Below are 24,755 nucleotides of genomic sequence, written 5' to 3' on the forward strand. Positions count from 1 at the left end.
ATCGCTGGTCTAACTTGCTCAAAGTTACACCCGCTTAACAATGACAAAATAAATTTCTTACGTAATGAAACATAAAAGTCGCAGAAAAAAACCATATGTAAGGTATTCTGCTCGGAAAAGTTATCACAGGGACAAGGCCCCTTCTTTAGAAAAACCTTTCGGGAATGATAAGAACCATGGGAGCATGTTATACTTGAACCTCAATAAAACAAACAGATGGTAAGGCTTGTTTATATAGGTCAAGTATGGCTGGATTTCTCTCCCTATACTCAGCATTACAAAACTCCTGACTGAGGGTTTTACCAATTCCCCTTCCTCCCTCATTAACATTGCCCTGTTCAGGAACTGAGACTTTACGGCCTTCATAGCCGTCTTGCCTAATGCACTGGGGTTCGTGAACAGATCAGGGTTGCCTAGTGAATCCATTTGAGTTTTAATATAGACTCATCCTTGCTGTCCAGCTGCACAGACTGTTGACACCAACTCAATTTACTAATCTGAAAGTTATCTACGCTTTCTGGGCAAAACAATGTTTCATAAAGTAAACAGCTTCAGTTATGGTCCACTGCAGAACTCATTCCAAGAACTTTATTAAGAATTCTTCCACACTCATATTTTGTTAATACCCCACAGTCTTACAGCAGAACAAATCATGGTGGCTGGCGGTCACAAAGACTCTAGGAATGCATCTCAATTCTAAATATATTTGTACCTAAAGTGAACGTTTAAAGGATCAGGAGTCCCACCATTAAAAACAGATTTGGATGGAGAATACTGAAATGCGCTACTAGCTGGGAGAAAATATTGCAGGCCCAAACTGTAATCTTTACACTATATGGATTACAATTGTGCTTTTTTCAGTACAAACTCCAAGGAACTACACAATGTTTGCATAACTGGTAAATTTGGCTTGCAAAAACAATTTAGCGAGACTACACAATTCACGTTACTTTGGTAGAAGGGTTGTTTAGGTTTTGTTTTTTTAAAAACATTTTTATTGGCATTTTTCATCAGCAAATCAAACATCAAGCATGTCATTGTCGAGCAACACACCGATCCCCCCGCCCCCCAACCCGCTTTCCTTGTCTCCTGGTCTGGTCTGATGTTCACAATGTCCAATAGTGCATTTATGCATCCCATTCTAGTCCCTCCATCGTGCAACCCTGACCCCCCTGTTTCATTTGGTTTCATGGCAGTAAAGAGCCCACCCTCCCCATGTGGCTCACAACCCTCCATCCAGCCCATGGTAGCGCCTCCACTTACCCCACACCCTGCCAAATTTCTTGGGACATCCCCTCGCCTTATATGTAGTTCGTGCAGCAGCCATATAGAGGTCCATCCCCCTTCTCCATTCATCTAGCTGAGGCGTGTCTGGCGCCCCCCACTTCCTGGCCACATCCCTCTTAGCCACCACTAAGGCCAACATCAGAAAGATCAACAATGGTCGAGCCAGATCCACATCGTTCGTCATTCCTAGTAGGACCAGTTTGGGGTCCAAGGGTATGATGGTCTCTAACACTTCCCCCAGCTCTGCCAGGACCGCCCCCCCAAAAAGTTGAATATGTGGGCATGTCCAGATGGTATGATAGAAGTCCCCTACACCTGTGGTACATCTCAAACAACTCGGGTCTGGTATCTTCCCTAGCTTGTATAGTCATGCCCTTCAAAATAGGTCCTATGGAGGACCTTAAATTGGATCAACCGCAGCCGAGATTTGACCGCTACCTCCCTGGGATGCATCAACACCACCCCCCAGTCCACTTCATCCATATCCCCCACTTCTCGTTCCCATGTGGCTCGTAGGCTCCCTAGTTTATCTGGCCGATTATTCATTATTGTTTTATAGGTAAGGGACACTGCCTTGCTAGCAATATTTTCTTGTAGTAGGCGGCCCTCTAGAGGAGCATGTTCTGGAAGCGCCTCTGTTAGGGCTCCCTCCGCCATCCAAGCGTGTCTTAGGTTGTTTAGGTTTTTAGTAATAAACTGAATCGATCAGGTTAGTGCTTCCAAAAGAGGTGCACGTTCACACCGACAGTACTGCTTGAAGATACACTTCAGCAGATTATTCGCACAAAAATTAACTCGGACATGTACTTCTTTTATCAGTACAGGAACCTTTCATTTTTCTAATAGAAATACACTTGTTTTACATTTTGGTGGTTACACTGCCACAAACAACATGCACGCACCTGACTCCATCTAATTGTTGCAGGTTATATGGGCAGCACTGTACTCACCACTCAGCACGTCCCGTGACAAAACACTGCCTTGAGTCAGGAATGGAGGGCTGTGTTAGCAACACAGAATCTTTTTGATGCCTAGTGACCTGCTGACCAGTACGTGGGAGGAGGAGGCCGGGTAAACACTGTGGCTCCAAACAGTGACAGTCCCTGGCTCAGAAGGAGAGACCTTGAGGAAAGGCGTGCTTTGAAGCCTGCGTGCGCGGCAAGGAAAAACAAAACTGCCACCCGCCTGTGTCTGCCGCAGGCCAATTACAGCATGCATGGTCACAGGCAGACAAAAGTGACGACCCGACTGTGGTCAGTAATGCACTGCTGCTGCCCAGCCACGATCATGTGCACTGTCTTCCGGACCACTCGAGTTGACACTCCTAGGCCCCCGGAGGCACGGCCGCTCGCAATCCTGTTGGCCTGGCAGAGCTGACTGTCACCGGCTCAACTGCCACTGGTCAAGGTGCAGCCTGCAGTGTTTTGCGGGGCGCAGCCACTCGCCCACCCACCGCAATTGATCATTCATGCCCCCTCTTCTTGCCGCGCCGGGCGGCCATGGGGGCATGAGAGAGACTATACTCTCCTGCCTGCACTAAGGTTTCCCCGCCCTTTCTGCCTACTTCCTGGGCGTGACGGCACTCTCTACCGCCGGTACGCACCTCCGGATTATTAATCCAGGCCCCTATGGCGCCACGGTGATTGACAGCAGTATAGACTGCTGAGAGGGCAGCCCCTCCCCACCTCCTGCAGTGTGTGATGAGTGTGAGTAAGGGATACATTGTAGCGCTCTCAGCTACAGAGCTGAGAGCAGATCGGTTAACTATTTAGGAACTTACTCGGCTCAGCAAGCAGCATGTCTTGAGCACCAGAGAGCCCGGGCACAGGCGCCGCTGGTGGCGCGCCTGGCAAGTGGTGGCAAAATGCGTGACAATGCATTTCAGTGCGGTGATGCGGATCACCGCACTGAAATGCGTGAGTGTCACACCTGTTGCGTGACGCTTGGCAGGACTGCTGCAGCAGTGTCAGTAGCAGGCGGGTCGGCTATATCAGGTAGCTGCAGGCATTTTCTCCTATTCAGCCGCCATGTTGTCTCTCAATATCTCAGCAGCTCTCCTCTGGCAAAGTGCCTTCCCGAAGTAACGGTAGCCAGTTAAAAGGTTACCGATCGGTCAGCGCTGTTTTGTACTTCTTATGAGGTATATAACTTATGTCTACAGCCTTTAACTTATGACGGATGTTAATGGATTTTGTCTCTGGGCTGCAAGAGCCTCACTAGAGTGCGGCCATTTTCCCCGACGGCTCTCTAGCGCCCACCATAGCAGTGATTGTCTGCCACATAATCATTACTGGAACCCAAGGAACCCCACTGAATCATTATTGGAATCTGGGGGCCATCTCTGAGTTATAACTGGAGGCGGGAACACAGTCCTAAGCATTTTCTACGATTTGAAGCACAAAATAATGCAGAAAAAATACTGAAACAAGCATTCATCAAACAAACACACAAATGATTAAATATTTGATTTAATTTATAAACAGATAAAAAAACAATTTTTAATTGTAATTGGAAGGTTGGAGAATTTCTAAATTCTATTGAGGCCACTCATCATCCATACTAAATTACGTTTGATGCAATTGTACTGCTCCAATGAATCAGCCTGAGGATACTAACCTAATTTTATGGCACGGCACGGAGGCTAAAATTATGCAAATCTCCTTTATAGCGCAGCGAACATCAACAGCAATTGAAGAGTTCTATAACTTCAAAAACATTCTTTTTTTTTTGTTTAAGATTTTTTATTAGAAGTTTGCAAAAAAAAACAGTACATAAGCCATATAGAAAAAAAAGAAAAAATGAGTTAACAAAATGAAGGAGATCATGTGGCATATGACATGCATAAAATAAAAGGCTAAAAGGGGAAAAGAAGAGAAGAAGGGAAAGATAGGGAGGGAGAAAGGAGAAAGAAAAGGAAGGAAAACAGGAATAAGAGGGAAAAGGAAGAGAAAGGGAGATAGAAATCATGTATGGGGGAATACTTGCAAGAGAGGGAGAGAACAAAAGATCAGCTGGGAGATTTAGAAGAGAGATAGGTAGTAAAGGGGAGCCAAAGGAGATCAGATTTAATTTTTTCGGGAAACAGAGGAAGATGAAGCAATAGAAATCCTATGTTCATCACAAATGAAATTCCACCAAGTATGTACAGAAAGTTTGGAGTTATCTTTCCATCACTTTAAAAGCAATAGCAATAAAAAGATCAAGTAAACGAGCATTAGGGGATACAATATCTATATCAGTTGATAAAGAGCCTAAAAAAAATTCAAAAATGATAATGAGGATGAACAATGAAACATTGGCATGCAAATATTCCAAATAGAATCCCAAAAGGATAAAACAGAGGGGCAGTCGAATAATTGATGTTTAAGCGTGCTCGTTTCTTTGGAACATGACCAACAAAGTGGGGAGGACGTTGATGAAAATTTATGAATACTAATGGACGTAACAACAGCTCTATGGTAAATGAAAAACAAAGATTGTGTAATACGTGCAGAAATGGAAACTTTAAACAGTTTGGACCATAAACGATCCCACGTAACAATAGAGAAAGAAACAGACAAATCAGTTTCCCAAGCAATCTCAATGGGTGATTTAGAGCGATCAATAACATTAGACAACAGTATTTTATAAACAAGGGCAGCTTTGGGTTGGTGCGTTGAAAATAAGGGATATAGAGGAGTAGATGGAGTGAAGGATGGGAAGGTAGCAGGTGGTGATAAAGTAGACAGGTGAGATTGTATGGCATTGGAAATGATGGTATATACAGGAAGACAGGAAGCAGGCAATTGGTATGTGGTTTGCAATTCATGAAAAGGAATGATAGAATTATTGGAAAGAAATTGATGGACGAATAAAATATCCTTTTCTTTCCAATATTTGTAATAAAACGATTTGCCCTTGCATTTAAGATATTTTTTGTACCACACACTAGATGATAGAAAACACTGAAGAGGGGAAAGATCCTTAGAAAAGGTATTGTGTAGCAGGGTTTGGGCGTATTTTAGGACAGGGTGTTTAGTCAAGAAAGAACAATTAGACATAAAAACAGTATGTTGAAATGGAAAATCCTTTAACAACGAGCGTTCAAAGACAACCCAGCTGGGAACAGGGGAATCCAAAAAATGATAAGCTAAAGAAAAGGATTGTTTGAGTAAGAAGGCAGAGTGATATAGTTTAAAGTTAGGGAAGCGGACGCCACCCTCAGTTTTTGAACGGATGAGTTTGTTTAAGGCACTGCGAGGGTGTTTAGCATTCCACAAAAATTTAGTACAAATAGAATTTATGCGGGTAAAATACGAATTATGAATTTTAATAGGGAGCATAGAGACAGTATAAAGTACATGGGGGGTAATTATCATTTTAATAGTATCAAGTCTACCCCACCAGGACAGGTACAAGGGAGACCAAGTGTGGAGGAGGGATTGAAGTTTCTTAATAAGGGAATCGAAAGTAAATTTAAGGGTATCAACTAGGGATGAGGAAAACCAAATGCCAAGGTATTTAATTTTAGAGGGACACCACGCAAAATCAGTAGAGTTAAACATGTATTGATAACAAATAGCATTGAGAGGTAATACTTCAGTTTTGGTCAGGTTAAGTTCATAACCCGACACAGAGGAATATAATCGAACTTCATCCAAAAAGGGAGGGAGAGATGCAACAGGGTTAGCCATATAAACCAAAATGTCATCAGCATAGGCTGATAATTTTGTTTCAGTAGAAGTACGTTTAAAACCAGCAATCTTGGGGTTAGTTCGAATCCGTTCCAAAAAAGGATCAAGGCAGAGGATAAACAATAAAGGAGAGAGAGGGCAACCTTGCCTCGTACCTCTAGACAGAGAAAAAAATCTAGAAAATTGATTGTTAACAAAAATACTGGCACGGGGAGAGGTGTAAAGGAGTTTAACCAAAGAAATAAAAAACGGGCCAAAACCAAACCAATGTAGTGTACGAAACATAAATTGCCAATTGATGCGGTCAAAAGCTTTCTCAGCATCTAAATATAGAGCTGCAAGGGGGGTTTTAAAATTTTTGCTATGAGAAATGATATTGGAAAACATACGGGCATTATCTGCGGCTAATCTGCCTTTCACAAATCCGACTTGGTCCAGTTTAATCAAATTAGGGATAATAGATTCAAGACGGGAAGCAAGAATTTTAGCAAAAATTTTACAACCATAGTTGATTAATGATATAGGACGATAATTTTTACATTGGGAGTGGTCTTTGTCGGGTTTGGGAATAATAATGATTAGTGCATCCATAAAAGACCCTGAGGCCTTAGCGTCAGCAATAAAGGAATTAAAAAGTTGTAGCAATTTGGGTGCAAAAATTGAAGGAAAAGTAGAGTAGAACTCTACAGGCAAACCGTCAGGACCAGGTGCCTTCGATTTTTTCAAAGTATTTATGGCCTGAAGAACTTCCTGCAGAGAAATATCTTTTTCTAATTGGTCAAATTGATCAGGAAGTGACGGAGTTGAAGGAAGGCCATCAAAGAAAGACGCTAGGTTTGAATCGGAGGGGTGTGTATCATCAGTATTAAAGACATTGGTAATAATTATGGAAAACTTCCGCAATGTCTTCATCTGATGAGACTAATTTATTGGTAGAATCATTAATAATAGAGAAAATAGCCTTGCGTTCCGATTTAATTTATAGGTAATTTGCCAACATTTTACCAGCCTTGTTTTGTCCCCCATGAAATTTGGCTTTGACCTTAAGCAAGGTATTACATGCGTCAATGGTGGCAATTTTATTAAGCTCAGTTTTCGCCAATATGAGGTCCTGAAGGGCAGTAGCGGACTTAGATGAAAAATAGGAGTGTTCAAGCCGTTTAATATTCTGGAGTTGGTCAAGATATTTATTTCTATTTAATTTCTTTTTGTTAGCGACGTAGGATATAGTGAAGGCCCGCAAAGCAGCTTTAAAAGCATCCCAATTATTAGGAATAGAGGTGTCCAACGGATTGTTAAACGTAAAGAATTCATTAATAAACCCAGTAAGTTCTTTTACATAAACAGTATCGGATAAGAGAAATGTATTGAATTTCCAACGACTGAATTTAGAGGAGGAAAGGGAAAGGTCAAGTACAGCATAAACAGGTGCATGGTCAGAAATAAAAATGGACCCAATTTCAGACTTTTGAAGTGAGGGGAGTAAAGATTTACTGACCAAAATGTAGTCAATCCTTGAGCGGGTATGGTGAACATTCGAGAAGAAAGTGTATTCAAGGGAATCAGGGTTACACGTTTTCCACACATCATATAACGGACGAGAAGCAAAGGCAGATTGGAAACATTTGTGGGATTTGTCGGGTTGAAATTTACTTGTGGAAAATCTATCAGAGAAAGGGTCTAACCATTGGTTAAAGTCACCCGAAATTACAATGTTTGGACAATCAATTGAGGAGATAAGAATTTTAATAGCATTTCAAAATTTGGGATCAGATATGGTAGGACCATCAATGTTTAATAGGACCATTGTCTTATTCTGAACCATAACCTTAGCCATTGCCCAACGACCATCATCATCATTTTGAGTAGAAAGTATTTGAACAGATAATGCTTTGTGAAACAAAATAGCAACACCCCCTTTTTTGTCGATAGCAGGAGAAAACACAACTTGACCCACCCATTGCCACCGCAATTTAAGCGATTCAACATCCGTAAAATGGGTTTCTTGAAGAAAAACAACTTGTGAATTAAGCTTGGATAAATGAGACAATACCTTTTGACACTTGACAGGGTGTCCAAGACCTCGAACATTCCACGTGACAAAATTACACATGATGGAGGATAGGAATGATGGGTGACATGTGGAAGAGACACACTGCAGGGCAACAACTACAAAAAAGAACACAGCAAACGAATAGGTTACTCATGAACAAAACACCCAAAACACTTACATGGTTAGAGCAAAATAAATCCAAGGCCAAGAAAAACAACTACATGAAATATTGAGACAAAGAAAGAGATTGTCCAGGAATAAAATAGCAGAAAGGGACACAAGAGAGGAAGGGAAAACAGAAGAATAAGGAGCAAGAGAGGAAGAGGAGAAAGCAGAAGAATAGAAAGAAGGAAAAATAAGTAGACAGATCAAGGCAAAAGAGCCAGGTCTGAGAGGAAAGGGAAAACCAAGACAGCAGGAGCGAAGAGACGCCAAAGAGGACGCGGACTTCAACGAGCACCAGAAGAGCAGAAAAAGAGAGAGAAAAGCAGAATAATAAGATAGAACCTCAAGAAAAGAAACATGCAATAGGAGAATCGTAAAGGAACCAGATTGATAACAGATAAGATAACATTTTCAGTCGAGAGTAAGAAAGAGTTCAAGGAGCAGTGTCCATGTTCGGTGAGGAGACACTCTGGAGGTAGGCGTGAAGCTTCTGAGGATCATCAAACGAACGGGTACAGCCATTTTGAGTAATTTTACAAAAACAGGGCTGTAGGATACCATATTGGATGTCCAACTGTCTCATTTGAGGGCGAAGATTCAAAAATTCCTTGCGTCGGGCATTTGTTGCATTGGAAAGGTCTTGGGAGATAAAAATATTATGACCGGACCATAGGAGACGTCGCTTGAGCCTGGCAGCCTTCAGGACAGACATCAACTCTGTGAACTCAAGAAATAGTATAATAATGCCACGAGGTTTGGACGCATTGGAATTGAGACGACCCAGGCGATGAGCCCTCTGGATGTTGAGAGGATGGGACGCAGGTTGAAGATCCAAAAGTTCATGCAAGAATTTCCATATGAATGACACCACGTCAGACCCCTCAACATTTTCCGGAATACCACAAACACGTAGATTGTTTCGACGATTACGATTTTCAAGGTCTTCCATATGAAGTTTCGATTTATGAATCTCTTGTTCCAAAAAAGGTATTTTAGAGGAGACATCTTGAATGTCACTGACACGTTGTTCTAGATTCAAAACCTTGCCTTCCATAATGACCCATCTGTCCTCGATTTGCTTAAGTTTTTCATTAGTTGCAGACATGAAAGGTTGGAGGCCCCTTACCTCTTCTAAAATAGAATCCAGAACAGGATTTGAAGAGGTGTGAATGGGGGAAGGTGGATCCTTTTTTGGTCGCTTAGGTTTTGCTCCGGTTTGAGAAGCCTTTATATTGCTTGCGTCATGCGCCATAGTGAGAGTGGGAGAGGGACACCAAAGTACAGTGGATAGGCGACGACTATGAAGAGGCAAGCAACTCCACAAAAATACTTAAGTAGGAAAAAATCACAGTTTATGCCCTAACCGTGAAAATCGCAGGAAGTACGATGGCAGCACGGTAAAATAGTTGGCTGAGGTGATGTAGTGGAGTGAGTGAGGACACGGGCTCAGCGGCACAAAATGGCGGCCGCCCGCGTCCAAAAACAGAAGAAAGTCGCCGATAAAACTATGAATCAATAGATCTCAGACTGAAAAAAGTGTTGTATAGAAGGAAATTCATTCAGGAAAAGTGAGGTTCCGCCAATAATGAAGACCAGGTCAGCAGGAAAGAAAATGCGCACCAAAATCTAAAACGGCGGCAGCTCATCTCAGAAGAGCACCAAAAGAGGAACTTCTGACAGAAATCATATTTGTGAAAAGAGAACGAAAATATCGCGATTTAAGCCATACCTTGAATGATGAAAAAATTATGGTGGCAACGCGATAAAAGCACTGGCTGAGGAAGCATCACATCAGCAGCAGGTAATGCGGAGGAGTGAAAGCAGACACGGGCTCGGCGCCACAAAATGACAGAAGAGATTCATTGGGAGTCAAAAACACTGCGAAACAGGCAGAAAATCAGTAACTGAAGCGTTTCCCAGATGCAGCCCATCATCCGCCGGCAGAATATCAGCTAACCGGGTTCCTAGGGGTGCAGTGTGAGGTCCATACTGCGGTTGAAGTCCCGTAGCTCTACGGAGCTCACGGAGAAGCCGCCATCACTCTTCGGTGCGTAAGCCACGCCCCCCCTTCAAAAACATTCTAACGTTGTATAAAGTCCCTCATCACATAGTGTTCTCTCTTTTTTTCTACTACTGCTCACAAGTACACCACTCATACCTTGTATATATGATGTATGCCTGTTTGAGCATGATTGATTGTTTAGGTGGTTAAACCCCACCACCCCCCACCCACCTACAACCGTATACTGTATATTTTATATTACGTATATTGTTTGTTTCTGTTTTCTCTTGTAGGGGGCTTACTATCTTAGAAATACCTCGAGATTCCTGACAGTAGGCTTCCTGCCTCTGTTTCCCTTCGTTACTCCTTATCTGCATATAATCGAGCAGAGACTTCCTGTCTCCACTCCGTATTTCTGATCCCTTTGTCTTTTCAATTACAATTGTTTACTTCAACTTGCTCTCCACGTCGGAGTCGGACTGAAGCTCTCAGCCTCCACCCTAACTCATTTATCTGCTTTTCTGTGCTTCTTAAGGCCTAAGGAAGCGCTCGCTACACGGGATCGGCATCTTTTAAAGACCCGGTCGTCTTCATGACTGGTGTCGTTCCACTCCCATGGCAACCCCACTACCTGAGCAGGAGCTCTAGCAAGGCCACGCTGGGTTGCCATGACAACAGGAACGAGCGATCCGGTGAGCCGAATCAAGAGACTGGCTCATGGAGGGACTCGTGTTTGTTTATTATAAAGGGGAGAACATATTCCATTGTAGACACGAGTGCTAGAGGTGACTCCCCCTTCCTTGGCAATGCGTTGAGTCACCCTCTTCCTCTCAGTGCCGGTTAACCCTCGAGGACAGCGGTTACCAGTTTACCTGACAAAGTTGCTTGAAAAAAGGAAAGAAGGGCAAGAGGTCACATGGACCTCTAAAATAGAAGGACATTGACAACAAGCCCAAATCCAAGGAAAAGATCCTTAGCAACTCCCGACAGCCATTTAATAAAACTGGAAAAATGCATTACAGCAATTAGTGTGGCCATTTTGTTAACTGAACAACTTAAATTATGATGTTTATAGCTGGAACCTAATTAACTGATAGGACAGCTGCCTTTGATCACCAGTTCTCTGTTTTAGAATGTATATTAATCGCTATGTCCAGTGAACCCTCAACTAACTATATGTAGAATAGGCTGGAGGGTCTCATTATAAGGCCCTAGATAAGCAACGTGGGTATATCTGATAAGGCATCTAAGGCCTCTGGGTCAAAATGGGGATTGTAGACCCCTTTGGAGAGTGAATGTTCGACCCGCTCCTCATCAACTCACAACAAGACTCAATCTTACTGGCAAAGGAGGTAAAAGACTAATACACCAAAGGAGCAAAACGGGAAGGAAAGGAATTAAGCGTCATCAGCAATGTTTTCCTAGTGGAGAAAAAGTCAAAGGGATTAGACCTATTATAAACCTAAAAGAATTGAACAAATGGGTAGTCTACCACCACTTCAAAATGGAGGAAATTCACCTACTCAGGGACGTGCTGAGAAAAGGGGAGTGGTTAACTTGTGTAGAACTGAAAGATGCATACCTCACTATCCCTATCTAGCCTCCACACCAGAAATTTCACCATTTCACATGGGAAGGCAAATTCTGGCAATTCTGCAGCCTCTCCTTCGGTCTTTCATCAGCCCCCTGGTGTTTCACCAAGATCCCACGCCCAGTAGTCGGATGACTAAGAGCAAGAGGGTTAAGACTAATATTATACTTAGACAACATACTAATAATGGCCCAATCCAGAGAGATGGCTTCACAACACACAGATCTCACAATAAAACTCTTAGAACACATTAGATTTGTCATAAACATGAAAAAATCATCCATAACTCCAAGCCAGTACACTCAGTTCCTGGGCTTTGTCAGAAATACACTTCAAGCAGAGTTATAACTACCTGGAGAAAAGTTAAGGAAAGTTCAAAAGGAGTTAAGGAAAATACTAAAGAAAGAGGGATTCCCACTGAGAACATTAGCAAGGATACTGGAACTCTTGTCCTCAACCACCCAAGCCATATATAAGGCCCCCCTGCACTACCGGGCCCTGCAGAGCCTCAAGGCCCAGGCATTGAGATCAAATCAATCCTGGGAGGCAAGATGGCGTCCGGCTAGCATCACAGCGGTGATGCTCCACAGAGTATCCCGCGATGTCTCGCACAGACTGAGCACAGAGACATGAGACGGTACAAGAAGGAGGGGACATCGAATAATGAACACTGCTACAAACAGCGGATATAACGGAGAAGTAAAATCGAGCGCAGCATGTTAACTATACAGCGGGAGAAGTGGCTACTCCTGTCACTTACCTGGTCATGTTCACGGAGGTTGGATCGCAGGCAGCATCCGCTGTTCAACCACATCGAGGAACACATTGAGGATCTCCTCCTTGCTCTGACCTCCCGGATACGGATTAGTCTGAGCAAGCCCCTGGCAAGCCAACCGAGCAGCGGATCATTGTACCGAGGCACCACGGGCAGAAAAAGACAGACGCCGAGGAGAGAATTCAAACACCTACAGCAGCGCGACAGAGAAACCAGCGGCTGTTTGACGAAAGACAAGCTGATCCGGAGAAACGGAAGGACTGCACAAATCGCCATACATATCGCAGAAGCTGAAAAAGTCATGATGGGTAAGGGAAGTCGCGTTGTGAGGCCCAAAAACAGCAATGCTAGCGCGAATGCCCCTGTTCAGCTGGGATCAGCTTCCGCGCTCACCCGCCAGAAGAAGCAGGAAGGGGTCAACCAGGATGCCCTGAAATCAGACCTGCAGATAGTGAAAAGTAAGGTGGGTGACAAGGAGATAACAAAAAAGGACCCTATTGTAAAACCCCCTGGTAAGACTATCTCCGCAGGCAATAACACTGTAAAAAAACCTCGGACGCCTTGAAAAAGAGACTAACAACTGCCAGCCACTAATTACAGCTAGCTTCGGGGCACTGAGTGGAGAAAGCGCTCCGACCTCACAGCTCAGGCAACCAAGGGGGGAAGCAACTAGCAGTACGCAACTAGCAACTAGCAGTACGCCAACGGCAGCAGATTCGATATCCCAGATTTCTGCTAAATCAGGGGGGCCAGAATGACTCACAGCTCTTCCACTTCTTATCTGCCCTGAGAAAAATACATGTAGCCTGCCTCAAACTACGCTTCCAGGCTGCCCATTAGTGGATAGAAACTTGGAATCTTCACAAGCAGTGCTTATCTTTGGGAAATTGCAACAAGAGGAAGTACTTAGCACCCCGGATAACCTGGATCTGTACTATTCACTCACAGATTATTCAGTGATGTCGGATGTGAGTATCTCCTTATCGAGTGAGGAAGAAGGGGCAACTGGTATAATAGCTCCAATTCAGATCAACAGAAGCAACAGCTCCTCTCCAAAAAACTGCAGAAGAAGAAAGACAGAGATTGTCTCAGGATAGAACATGACTTGTCTGATAAAGAAATCATCCCTGAGCTAAAGTGGGATTACAGCGGCACTACACCATCCATGATCCGTCCCAACTCTACGGATGGCTCTTTGGGGAACCAAACAATTGTAAGCACAAGCAGGGAAGCAAAGGAAGCAGAAAAACGCAAAGAACCTGCTCTTGCTGACATCCTCTAGTCTATCCAAAGCTTTCAGGCTCAAGCCAAATCCGATAGCCTTAGGTCTCGCCTGGCGGCGAAAAAACTTCAAGATGCAGTCAGGAAAGTAGGGAGGACCTGTGCCGAAATAGCCGACAGGATGACGGCTGTTGAAGAACGAACAGAGCAACTTGAAAAAGATGTTATTTGCCTCCAAACAAAATCAGAGGAACACGAGGAGGCCGTTAAAGACATTATGTGGAAGCTAGAGGAACAGGAGAATCGCCAGCGGCGCAATAATCTACGCTTCTTAGGAATACCTGAAGGAATTGAAAAGGACGATCCCAGGCAATTTATGATTACATTCCTCCAAAACGCCTTTCCTGAACTGGAATCCTGGGATTGGGGTAAAGAGATTCAAAGAGCCCACAGATTCCCTCTGATGGTAAAGAATCGCAATTCAGCACCACAACAACATACTCGTGCTATGCTAGTGTTCTTCGGGAACTTCCTACTCCGACTGGCTCTTTACGACCTAGCCCGACCCACCAACAAAAGATCCTTTGATGGTGTAACTTTTTCACAAGGCCAGACTTTGCGCATGCCACGGTGGAGCGGAGGTGGCGACTGCGGCAACTCTTTGATCCCTTCCAGAAACTAGGGGCATCGGTCTTCCTTCAAAACCCTGCTAGATTAAAAAATGTCTATAAAGGGCGGATGCGCAGCTTTATCTCAGAGATACAGGCTAAAAACTATCTAGAAGAGATTTCGGGACAAAAGTAATACTTTATCCAAAGCAAATGTAAAATGCAAAATGCTTTCTTACCTTCTTTAACTTTTTTTGTACTTTTCTTTGTCAACCATGTCTGAATATGAAATAATTTCACTCTAGGGGGACTCTCAGTGGGCTCACTAGGTCCTGCACGGCGGATGTCACACCCCTGGCCCGGCCTGGGTCAGGTAACCTCTATAGGTGGTGGGGGGAGGAGGGGAAGGGGGGGGCTAGGTCAGACAGGTCTTTTAGTCTCCTTAAAGAGAAAAGTAACTCGAATAATCCGGCAGCTTTCTTCTTTCCGACAGGGGGAGTGGAGGTTAATGTACTTAACACCAAAACAGAATAATGAAAGGGTATACAAAGACACTTAGACTATTAAGATGGGGTTGCTAAAATGTTATCATTAAACATTTGTGGACTAAATGATATTAAAAAGAGACAGATGGTTTATGTAGGGTTACAAACCACAGGTACCAACATAGTTTGCCTTCAGGAAACCCATATTGAGGGATCACAATCGCATCTGCTTAAATCATTGGGATATAATCTGATCGGTGCCACTACACAAGGAGCTCGGATCAGAGGAGTGGCAATTTTAGCTAAAGGCGTAGGGAACAATTTTGCTCAGACAAAAACAGATAAACATGGTAGATGGGTGATCACAGAATATCGGGATGAACAATCACAATCAATGACCATCTGCTCAATCTATGGGAGCAATAGTGACGACCCCTCTATAATTAATCAGATCTCCAATGAACTTACTCATTGGCCATTGCCACTACTTATTTGTGGGGGTCTTAATATAAATATTCCTCTAGACTGGTCAATGAGGGATGAGTGGCAATATCACGGCCGGAAACCTAAGGTTTTTAGAGCCATTAAGCAGTTATGTCTCACACATGGGCTTATTGATGGATGGCAAATGTCCAACCCCAACGATCAAGGCTATGCTTTTTATTCAAACCCGCATCACACACACGTTAAGCTGGACTATTTTCTGATGTCTAATTCATTAAGAGCTACCTCAGAGGTAAAAAAGCTACCCCGTGTTCTATCACACCACAACCCTTTAGTATGCACGGTAACTCTGACCCAATTGATCCAGACACAAAGAATATGGACATTTGAGAAATCCCTGCTTCTCGATAAAGACTACTGTAATCATATGAGAGGGTGGATTTCTAATTTTTTAGAAGATAACAATGGGAGCACATCTGTAAACTATGTGTGGGATGCCCTAAAAGCAGGGATTAGGGGAGAAACAATGCAATACTCACTTAGGGTTAATAAACTAGCAAGAGAGTCTCTCAGAGAGTTACAGGAGAGGTTAAAGGGGGCTGAGGAAAATCTTGTAAAGGCAACACGAGACTCTTTAACGGCAGAAGAAATCACTGACATTCAGTATCAGGTAGCTATCGCCAAAGCGGCTATTACAAACATCTTTACTACCAAAGCGGTCAAAAAAGCTACTATTCACCGTGAAAAAGTTTATGAGGTCGTGAATTAGCCAGTCATCAACTAACCATTCGGATGAGACAGCAAGCTTCACAGAATATCATACGTGAGATTCAAGACCCAGTAGAAGGCCTGGTATCTGACCCAGGAAAGATCAGAGAGGCATTTTGGCGCTTTTATAGCACTTTATATACAGAAGTGGTTTAAGCTGACCTGGGGAAGATTAATGAATATCTGTATATACACACATTCAACAAACTTAGTGAGGAAGATCAGGAAAACCTAGAAGGGGTCCCGAACATAGATGAAATAATAAACACAGTGAAGGATCTTCCCCAAGGTAAAGCAACCGGATTGGATACTATTCCTTTGGAATTTTATATATTATTTTTAGATCAGCTTAAAGATATATTACTAGATCTATGTACGTATATATTCAGAGGGGGGCAGCCCCCCAACTCCTGGTCTATGGCTAAAATAGTTATCTTCCCTAAGAAGCATAAACCCCTGGATCAAATGGGCTCTTATCGCCCTATTACTTTGATAAATGTTGACTCAAAAATATACTCCAAACTAAAAGCTAATCGCATCTCACCAATCATTCACAAAGTCATATCCAAATTTCAACACGGCTTCGTCCCTGGGAGGGAAACTACAAATCAAATTCGGCGGGTGATCAGCCTATTTGATAGCACCGAGGTGACAGGAGACCCTATGGCGTTAGTACTTCTCGACGCCGAGAAGGCTTTCGACAGGGTCTCCTGGTCATTCTTGTGGCGTGCAATGTCCCGGGTGGGATTTAAACAGGGGTTCATACAGGCTGTTCAGAAACTATACATTAATCCCCGGGCCGTGGTTATGGTTAACGGCAGCCTCTCTAAAGAGCTGACAATTTCAAGAGGAACTCGGCAGGGGTGCCCCTGCTCACCCCTGCTGTTTGCAATCTACATCGATCCCTTCATCTGCCGATTAGAATGCAACGGGGGCATAATTCCCATCTCAACACAAGGATATTTAACAAAGACCCTGGCATATGCCGACGATATTGCCATAGTGACCTCTGATCCAAGCTCAGCCATGCCCATTATTGAGACAGAAGCCAAAGCTTTTGGGAAAGTGGCTGGGTACACACTGAACCAAGGGAAAACACAAATAGTCTTGAACACTAAATGTGATATGAGGGACTCTCGGGTAACGGATAAGGCAACTTATCTAGGTATCTGTATCACCTCCAAATTAGAAACTCTAGTTGATCTAAATTTGAAACCCATGCTAGATACAATGCAGAAAATCTCCGCCGCATCGATAATCTACATCTATCATTGATCGGCCGGGTGAATGCATTAAAAATGGTCTACTTTCGAAAAATTCTCTACATATTTAGAGCAATAAGTTTGGAAATTTCAGATCAATGGTTCAAAGCAATGGAGCATACCTTTTCAAGTTTTATTTGGGCATACACTCAACCCCGACGAGCTTATAAACTCTTGATGCTTCCCAAAGAAAAAGGAGGACTTGCCCTCCCAAACCTGAAGGCATACTATTGGGCTACGGTACTGTTATATAGTCACAAGCTTTTTCAGTTTGATGGGATGGAGGCAGCTCCGGCTGATGACGCCCCATCTATCCACCAGCTAATTCTGGGCTATAAAAGCACTGGCTATCTCTGGAGATACCTCTATGACAGCTATCATAAAAAGGTGAGACTAAAGACACTGGTGGTTGGATTTAAGGTATGGAAAGCTGTGAGAAAACTATTGAGTATAGAGCGTTTGTCATTCTACACACCTCTCTTGAACAACCCTGCTCTCCCTGAAATATTTAGTGATGTTTGTATCAATAGGTGGAATGCAGCCGGAATCACTCACATAGGATGTCTGTTCTCCACAGAAGGGCTACACTCCTTTGAGGAATTGAGAGAAAAGTTTCACTTGGAATGGAGAGACTTTTTTAAGTATCTCCAAATTAGAGATTTCATATTGCGACACACTGGGGCTAACACACCATTTGGCAAAATAGATATAGTTGAAATACTTAGCGATTCACAAAAATACTTTAGGATTGGAGGGATGTACTCTCTCTTATTAATGGAATACCCGGATGATCTTGAGAAAACAGCGCAAAAATGGGAGAGCAAAATAACTATTACAACAGAAGAATTTGAATACGCCTACGACCTGTCGCAAACTGTTCTTATTGTCAACTAAACTTCAGACGCAGTTTTACAAAATGTGTTTTTTCATTTATTACACTCCGGACAGAATAGCCAAATGGGGGAGTGGGAGGGGGACGTGTTGCTTCAGATGTACGCTACCTAATGCTGATTGTATACACATCTTCTCCTCCTGTGTAGGCCTAACTTCTTTAAAATCAAGTATTGAAAGCTTTTTGACTTTGGTTTTAAAAACAGAAATATCTTTGTCCGATGAAATGGATGTTTTGGGGGTGACGAATCGCACAAACCAGACAACGGGTTATGAATTAACTTTTATTGCAATGGCAGTATTAAGAATCTGTATATCTTCAGCCTGGTTAGATCCCATTGCTCCATCATTCCAACAATGGTTTTCTAGACTGCTAGCAATTTTTAATCTAGAAATGGCTATATATAAAACAAAAGGTAGGAAACAAAGGATAAAGGGACAAAGAATTTGGTCCCCCTTAACTGAGTGGTCTCAATCTCAAGGTAACACTTAGTATCTTAAAGGAATAATAGCAATTCCTGCAATGAGGCAATTGTGGCTATTTATGTATTGGATGATATGTTTTTTTTCACTGTGTAATTATTGTGTATATTTTTTCTTTTTCCCTGCGGATTAATGGCTTTACTTCTCTTCTTATATTCATTTTCTTTTTCTTTTTTTTTTCCTTTACTTTTTTTCTCTTTCCTCCATGTCTTTCTGGTATTTTTTTATCTGTCTGACCATGGGGGAGGGAGGTGGGTTGTTGTAAACTGTTTTAAAATCAAATAAAGATATTTTTTTTAAAAAGAGATCAAATCAATCCAATTCCCAGATAGTATCCCTAGATTCGGATTCAAGGAAATAACTATTCAGGTGGTTGAGGAATGCAGAGGCGGGGAATAGCAGAGCCATCTTTAGGGAGGAACCAGAGATAGTAGCCAGTCAGAAGCGAGCTTAGAGGGATAGTGTGCCAGATGCAGCGACTCATTGACTGGGGAAGAGGGACAGAACAGGAGAAAGAGTTACATATCAACTGCCTAGAACTTTTGGCAGGCTCCTTTGTAATTTGCAGCTTTACCAGGGACTTAATGAAGTGTCCAGTCATGCTTTGCATGGTCAATGTTTCTGCAGTCAGATACGTGAACAAAATGGGGGGACCCCACTCCAAAGTGCTATCGGACCTAGCAAAGAACTTCTGGGCCTACTGCCTCAACAAGGGCATCTCAGTGAATCTCAGTGATTGCCAAACATACCCTGGGTCTTAACAACGGAGTTGCAGGCTGGTTTTCCAGGAATTTCAAAGTTTCCAGCAACTGGAGGCTAGACCGGGAAAACTTTCCGATCATTTAAACGATATGGGGGCCCTTTGGGGTAGATCTCTTTGTGGACAGACTGAAAAGTCAACTACCGAAAGTTTTCAGCTGGAGGCTGGACCCTCAGGCTTTGGGGTGGATGCTTTTCTTCAGAATTGGCAAGGTTTAACACATTATGCCTTCCCTCCATTTGTCATTCTACCAAGACTACTATTACAAGTTCGCAGGAACAAGGAGGTAACTGTAGTAATAACGCCCCTCTGGAGGTCTCAAGCATGGTTTCCAATCCTGATGGAAGTTAGTATAGACCTACCAGTCTTTTTTTTTTTTAATCTTTTTATTTGCAAGAATCAGAACAAACAGTAGTTGTCACACACCAGGTATTCAACTGAGCCTTATTTTTACATGACATTTACAGGAATCACAGTTACATTAGATCACTTCTAAATACAAGATTTATGCTATCGTTTCTGAATCATATGGCAGTCAGCTAGTCAATATGGGCAATGAGTGGTGGTTCACATATATTTCCCCGGTAGTCATTCTATTTGGACCATACTGCCACCCACTTCCGTGGACATCCCCAGGCCACATATACCGTCTTCTCCTGTACCATACTCCAGTCCATGTCTTTCCTCCAGGAGCTGAGTGTTGGTGGTGTAACAGCCCCCCAAAGCCTCTCAATGTTCCTCTTTGCGATCGCTAGGCCTAATAGGACCCACAGTTTGCCTTTTGGGGAGATGTCAAAGGGCTCCCAGATGTTAAGGAGGCACCTCTTAGCCTCAGGTCTCAGCTCCACTTCCCACACCTCGTACATACAGTTGAGCACCTGGGACCAATTGGTCTGTATCACTCGACACTCCCATAGTATGTGCAGGAAGGTACCTACCTCCCCACATCCCCTGCGGCAGAGTCCGTCCTCACTGCGGCCCATCAGAACCAGCCTAGTGCCAGAAATGTAAAAGCAGTGTAGGACTTTCAGTTGGATTAGGCGCAGTTTTGCCGAGATTGCTATCTCCTTGGGGGATGCCAGCGCCTCTCGCCATTCTTCATTGTCTATCACTAGTCCGTCCGCTTCCCATTTTCCCCTTAGGGCCAGTAGTGGGTCCGGGGTGTGATTTATGAGTTTCTTGTATGTTAGAGAGATGGCCCTCTCCGGTAGGTGACCATCAAGTAACCTGTCTTCGAGTAGGGAAGCCTCCAGGAGTTGCGTCCCTGGGGGAATGTCAGTCTGAAAGGCGTGCTGGACTTGCATATAGCGGAAGTGTTCCGTCCGGGCCAGGTCATAGGTGCGTTGCAGGGAGTCAAACATTACTACCCCGTCCGGGCCTCACAGGTCTTTAATTTTGGATATCCCAATCAAGTCCCAGTTTCTAAAGCCTTTGGTACGGCTAAGAGTACCGAGCTTTTCCGAGGCCCAAAGCGGGGTCGCTAGGGTAAGCTTGCCCGCCCACCCCAATTTCTTGTGAGCAATGTGCCATAGCTGGACCGAGTGCTTGGTAGGTCCCGATAGGCGGTACCTACCCGGTCTTGAGTAAAGGGGCACCTCAAAGTTCCCCCCCGGAAGAAGCCATTTGTCCATTTTGTACCCTGGGTCATTCCCTGCACAATATGTTCCCTGATTTATGGCCGATAAGTGAGCTGCCCAGTAATATTTCCGGATACCTGGGAGTGCTATCCCCCATCAAACCATCCCAACGTCAGTTTTTGCAAGGAGATACAAGCAGGCCGGTCCAAAGCAGGTCTCTCTGGGTGGCGTCGATGGTGGTAAAGTACCTTTGGGGCACTAAGTCCGGATCATTTTGGAGAGCATAAAGGAACCGTGGCAGCGTCATCATTTTAAACAGCGCTGCCCGTCCCAGTAGGGACAGAGGGAGGGTTTTCCAGGTGGCCGTGTCCCTTTGGAGCCGCTGCAGAGGCTGCAAAAGGTCCCGTTCATACCTGACGGTCCGGTCCTTGGTGATATATATACCAAGATATCTGAAGCCTTCTACAGCTAGTTGGATTGGGCAGTCGCTCGGGATTGGAGGGGGGCCGCCATGTAGGACATATAGGAGGGATTTTCCCCAGTTTATACTGTAGTCTGAATATTCACCAAACCTATTAAAAATATCCAGCGCCCTTGCAATGGATTCATGTGGCTGCGCAAGATAGAGGAGGATATCATCCGCGTAAAGCGAAATCCTGTCCTCCCATCCCTCCGCCCACCGTATCCCTTTTATGGTGGGAGCTTGTCTGATCCAGGCTGCAAGCGGCTCCAGGGAGAGGGCAAAGAGTAGGGGTGAGAGGGGCCATCCCTGTCTTGTCCCTCTCTCCAGTGTGAAGACTTCCGAGACCTTATTATTGATAACTACCTGCGCCAGGGGATCAATGTACAGCAGACGCACCCAGTTCGTAAACTCCGGGCCAAATCCCAGCTTCCGCAGAACGACCATCATATTTGGCCATTCCAGAGTGTCGAACGCCATTGCCGTGTCCAACAACACTACGACAGCATCTTCATGTAGCTGATGGCAACAGCCCAGCACTCCGTGGAGACGGCGCAGGTTGAGTGCCGTATTACGGTGGGGCATAAAGCCTGATTGGTCTGGATGCACCAGCATAGGAAGGACTGGCTTAAGTCTGTTTACTAGTACTTTGGCTAGGGTTTTCGGCTCAGCATTGAGCAATGATATCGGCCTATATGATGCACACAACTCTTTAGGTTTTCCCTCCTTGGGGATAGCTACAATTGTAGCTATGCGCTGGTCTTTCGGCAGTGTCCCAAGTGCCTTACTCTCATTCAACATTCGCTTTAAAGGTACTCCAAGGCTGCCAGGTTTGAGCTAATACAGCTCCAGCGGAAGACCATTTGGCCCGAGAGCCTTTCCAGGGCGGAGGTCATGAATGGCCTTAACTAACTCGTCCCATATAAGGGGTGCCTCCAGAGTCTCCCGCTGTTCAGCAAAGAGGGCAGGGAGAACGATGTCACCCAGCAAGGCCATCGACTCCTCTTACGACCGCTCAGATTTCCTAGTGTAGACTGTTAGACCTGGCACTATTGGAGTGGGCCTCCCTTCTCATTTTTTTGCTGTTGCCACATGTGTTTTTGCTGGTGTTAGCTGCTCATAGCACTGTGCCACTGCCAATCAGTGCCACAGTGCAAGTGCTCCCTGTAGAAAATGTATATATTGATTGGATTCCATGATTGGCTTATTTGGTTTACTGTCAGACCCCAGTAAAGTGCACCAGGAGTGCCGAGGGCTTGTAAATCCAAATGCTGCTAGTGAGCTTGCAGCGCTGGTTGTGTCACCCACAGAAGCAGCCTTGTAAAATGTGTCTAAGGTCTGCCATTGCAGAACCTGCGTGCAGTCTGGTACTGTCATGCTGACTGGGCAAGTGCACCCACTTGCCAGTCCCAAAACCTTCCCTTGACTTCATATTAGCCACCCCTATGGTAGGCCCAAGGGCAGGGTGCATTGTAAGTATAAGGTAGGACAAGCCCTGATGTGTGCGGCATGTCCTAATAGTGAATTACAGTCATTTTCGTTTTTCACTATTGCAAGGCTACCTGTTCTCATAGGCCAGAATGGGCTGTTAGAATTGTTACATTCTATGATCCTAACAGACTCAGGGAACATGGTAGGAATTGGAGTTTAGTATGCCTGAACTCAGAATAATAAAATACATATTTTAGTAAAGTTTATTTTAATATTCTGTGTTTGCAAATACCACTTTTAGAAAGTTGGTATTTGCTTGCCTAACCTTTTCAGCCCGCCTCTGCTAGGATGTGTATCTGCTGTCTGGTTTCTGTGAGTGACAGGGATGGGGAATTCCAAGAGACAGGCTGGGGCAGCCAGGTGGTGTATAGGAAGATTACACCCAGATGGGTGGGAGGAGTGCACCTAGACTCTGAATGGGGCTGTGCTCTGCCACCACAATGCTGGCTCCACCTCCTGTGGAGCGTCTGATGTCTCTGTCCTGCACACTGAAAAGACAAACCAGAGTCCTGTAAACAAAGTACTCCAGAACTGGGCTGAACTGGGCAAAGGCCCCCTGGCCTGAAAAAACAAAAGAACTGTGGTATAAATATTGGGGCCCTGCTCCCAAGAAATCAGATCCTGCTGAAACAAGAAGAACCTCTGCCCGACGAGAAGGAACTGGGAAAGCTGTAAGGAGGAGTACTGTCCCTGACCTGGGGGATTGGCCTGCAGTGGTTGCCTTGCTACTGAAGGAGAGGGAAAAGACTGGAAAAGACTTTGCTCAACTTGTGCTTTCAAGATCTCCAAGTGCTTGTGGGTGAGCTCGCCCCCTGAATGGAGTCCCAGGACTAGTGGACTCCCACCGCCTTAACAAGAGCTGCTGGAACTTCTGATTTCCCCTGTAATGCTGGAACCGCATTCTGTGTGGGCCTCGAAGACTCGACTAAGGTGAACCCCCCGTGCCAGTTGCCTGCCCCGAACCAAGCAACTCCGCTCCCCCACGAGCCGTAGCTCGCACTGTGAGACCCAGGGCCGCACCGCACACCGCTTCACCCTCCCCCTTTGAGCCGCACTGTTCGCCGTGCCCCTGCTGCTGACATTTAAAGTTACGAAGCGCACCGCAGTGCGGAGTATGGCTCGCACGCCTGCAGCGTACAGTCCGCCTCGCACTGTCCGGGATTGAAAGGCGCCCCGCTCTTTGAGGTACGGCTCGCACGCCGCATTGTACCGTGAACGCTTCAAAGTCAGGACCGTCGCCTCGCTCCCCGTGGCTCCCGCTCAACGCCTCGCACAAGACGCCTGCAACGAGCCGGGCTCGCATCGAAGAGGGGCCGACAATGCTCCTGGTACGCCTTCACTTTTACACGCATCGTCCGTGTCGGAAACAACAATCTAAGGTACTGTGAGACTCGCACTGCGTTTGTGTGCGCACCGGACCCGAGCGTCCGCTGCGCCTATTTTGACTCTTCCTAAGCACGTTTCATCTCCGGGAAAACCGCACAGATAGTGCGAAGTGCACAGAACTTTTAACTACGCATATTTAAACAAGAACTCTTTTTGCTAACAAGTATTGTGGATTATCTCTGTAGTTATATGGTCTTGTGCTAAGCCTTTACATAAAAGATACTTATTTTTATACAAACACTGGTGTGGTGTCCATGTGTGGTGTCACTGAGTTACTGTATGTGTTCACAAATGCTTAGCCTGTAACGCCTCTGAGATAAGCCTTGTCTGCTCGCGCCACACTACCTAGAGGGTGAGCAGGGGTTATTTTAGA

At 44.6% G+C, this 24,755-nt stretch overlaps 1 protein-coding gene and 1 long non-coding RNA gene across 3 annotated transcripts in view; one reads left to right on the top strand and one right to left on the bottom strand.

The window, feature by feature from the left end:
• The window catches only part of LOC144762824 (lebercilin-like), a 2,038,162-nt gene that overhangs the window by 1,973,022 nt on the left and 40,385 nt on the right, over positions 1 to 24,755 (bottom strand). The window contains exon 2 of one of the 2 annotated variants that reach the window (XM_078648106.1): positions 8,014 to 8,129. The exons of the other annotated variant lie outside the window; for it this stretch is intronic. The gene's annotated coding sequence lies outside the window, so the exon portion shown is untranslated. The remainder of the gene's footprint in view (positions 1 to 8,013; positions 8,130 to 24,755) is intronic. 2 annotated transcript variants of the gene reach the window in all.
• The window catches only part of LOC144762826 (uncharacterized), a 253,799-nt gene that overhangs the window by 17,411 nt on the left and 211,633 nt on the right, over positions 1 to 24,755 (top strand). The gene's annotated exons all lie outside the window — the stretch shown is intronic.

Source organism: Lissotriton helveticus, chromosome 6 (genome assembly GCF_964261635.1).
Source record: "Lissotriton helveticus chromosome 6, aLisHel1.1, whole genome shotgun sequence".
Lineage (NCBI taxonomy): Eukaryota > Metazoa > Chordata > Amphibia > Caudata > Salamandridae > Lissotriton > Lissotriton helveticus.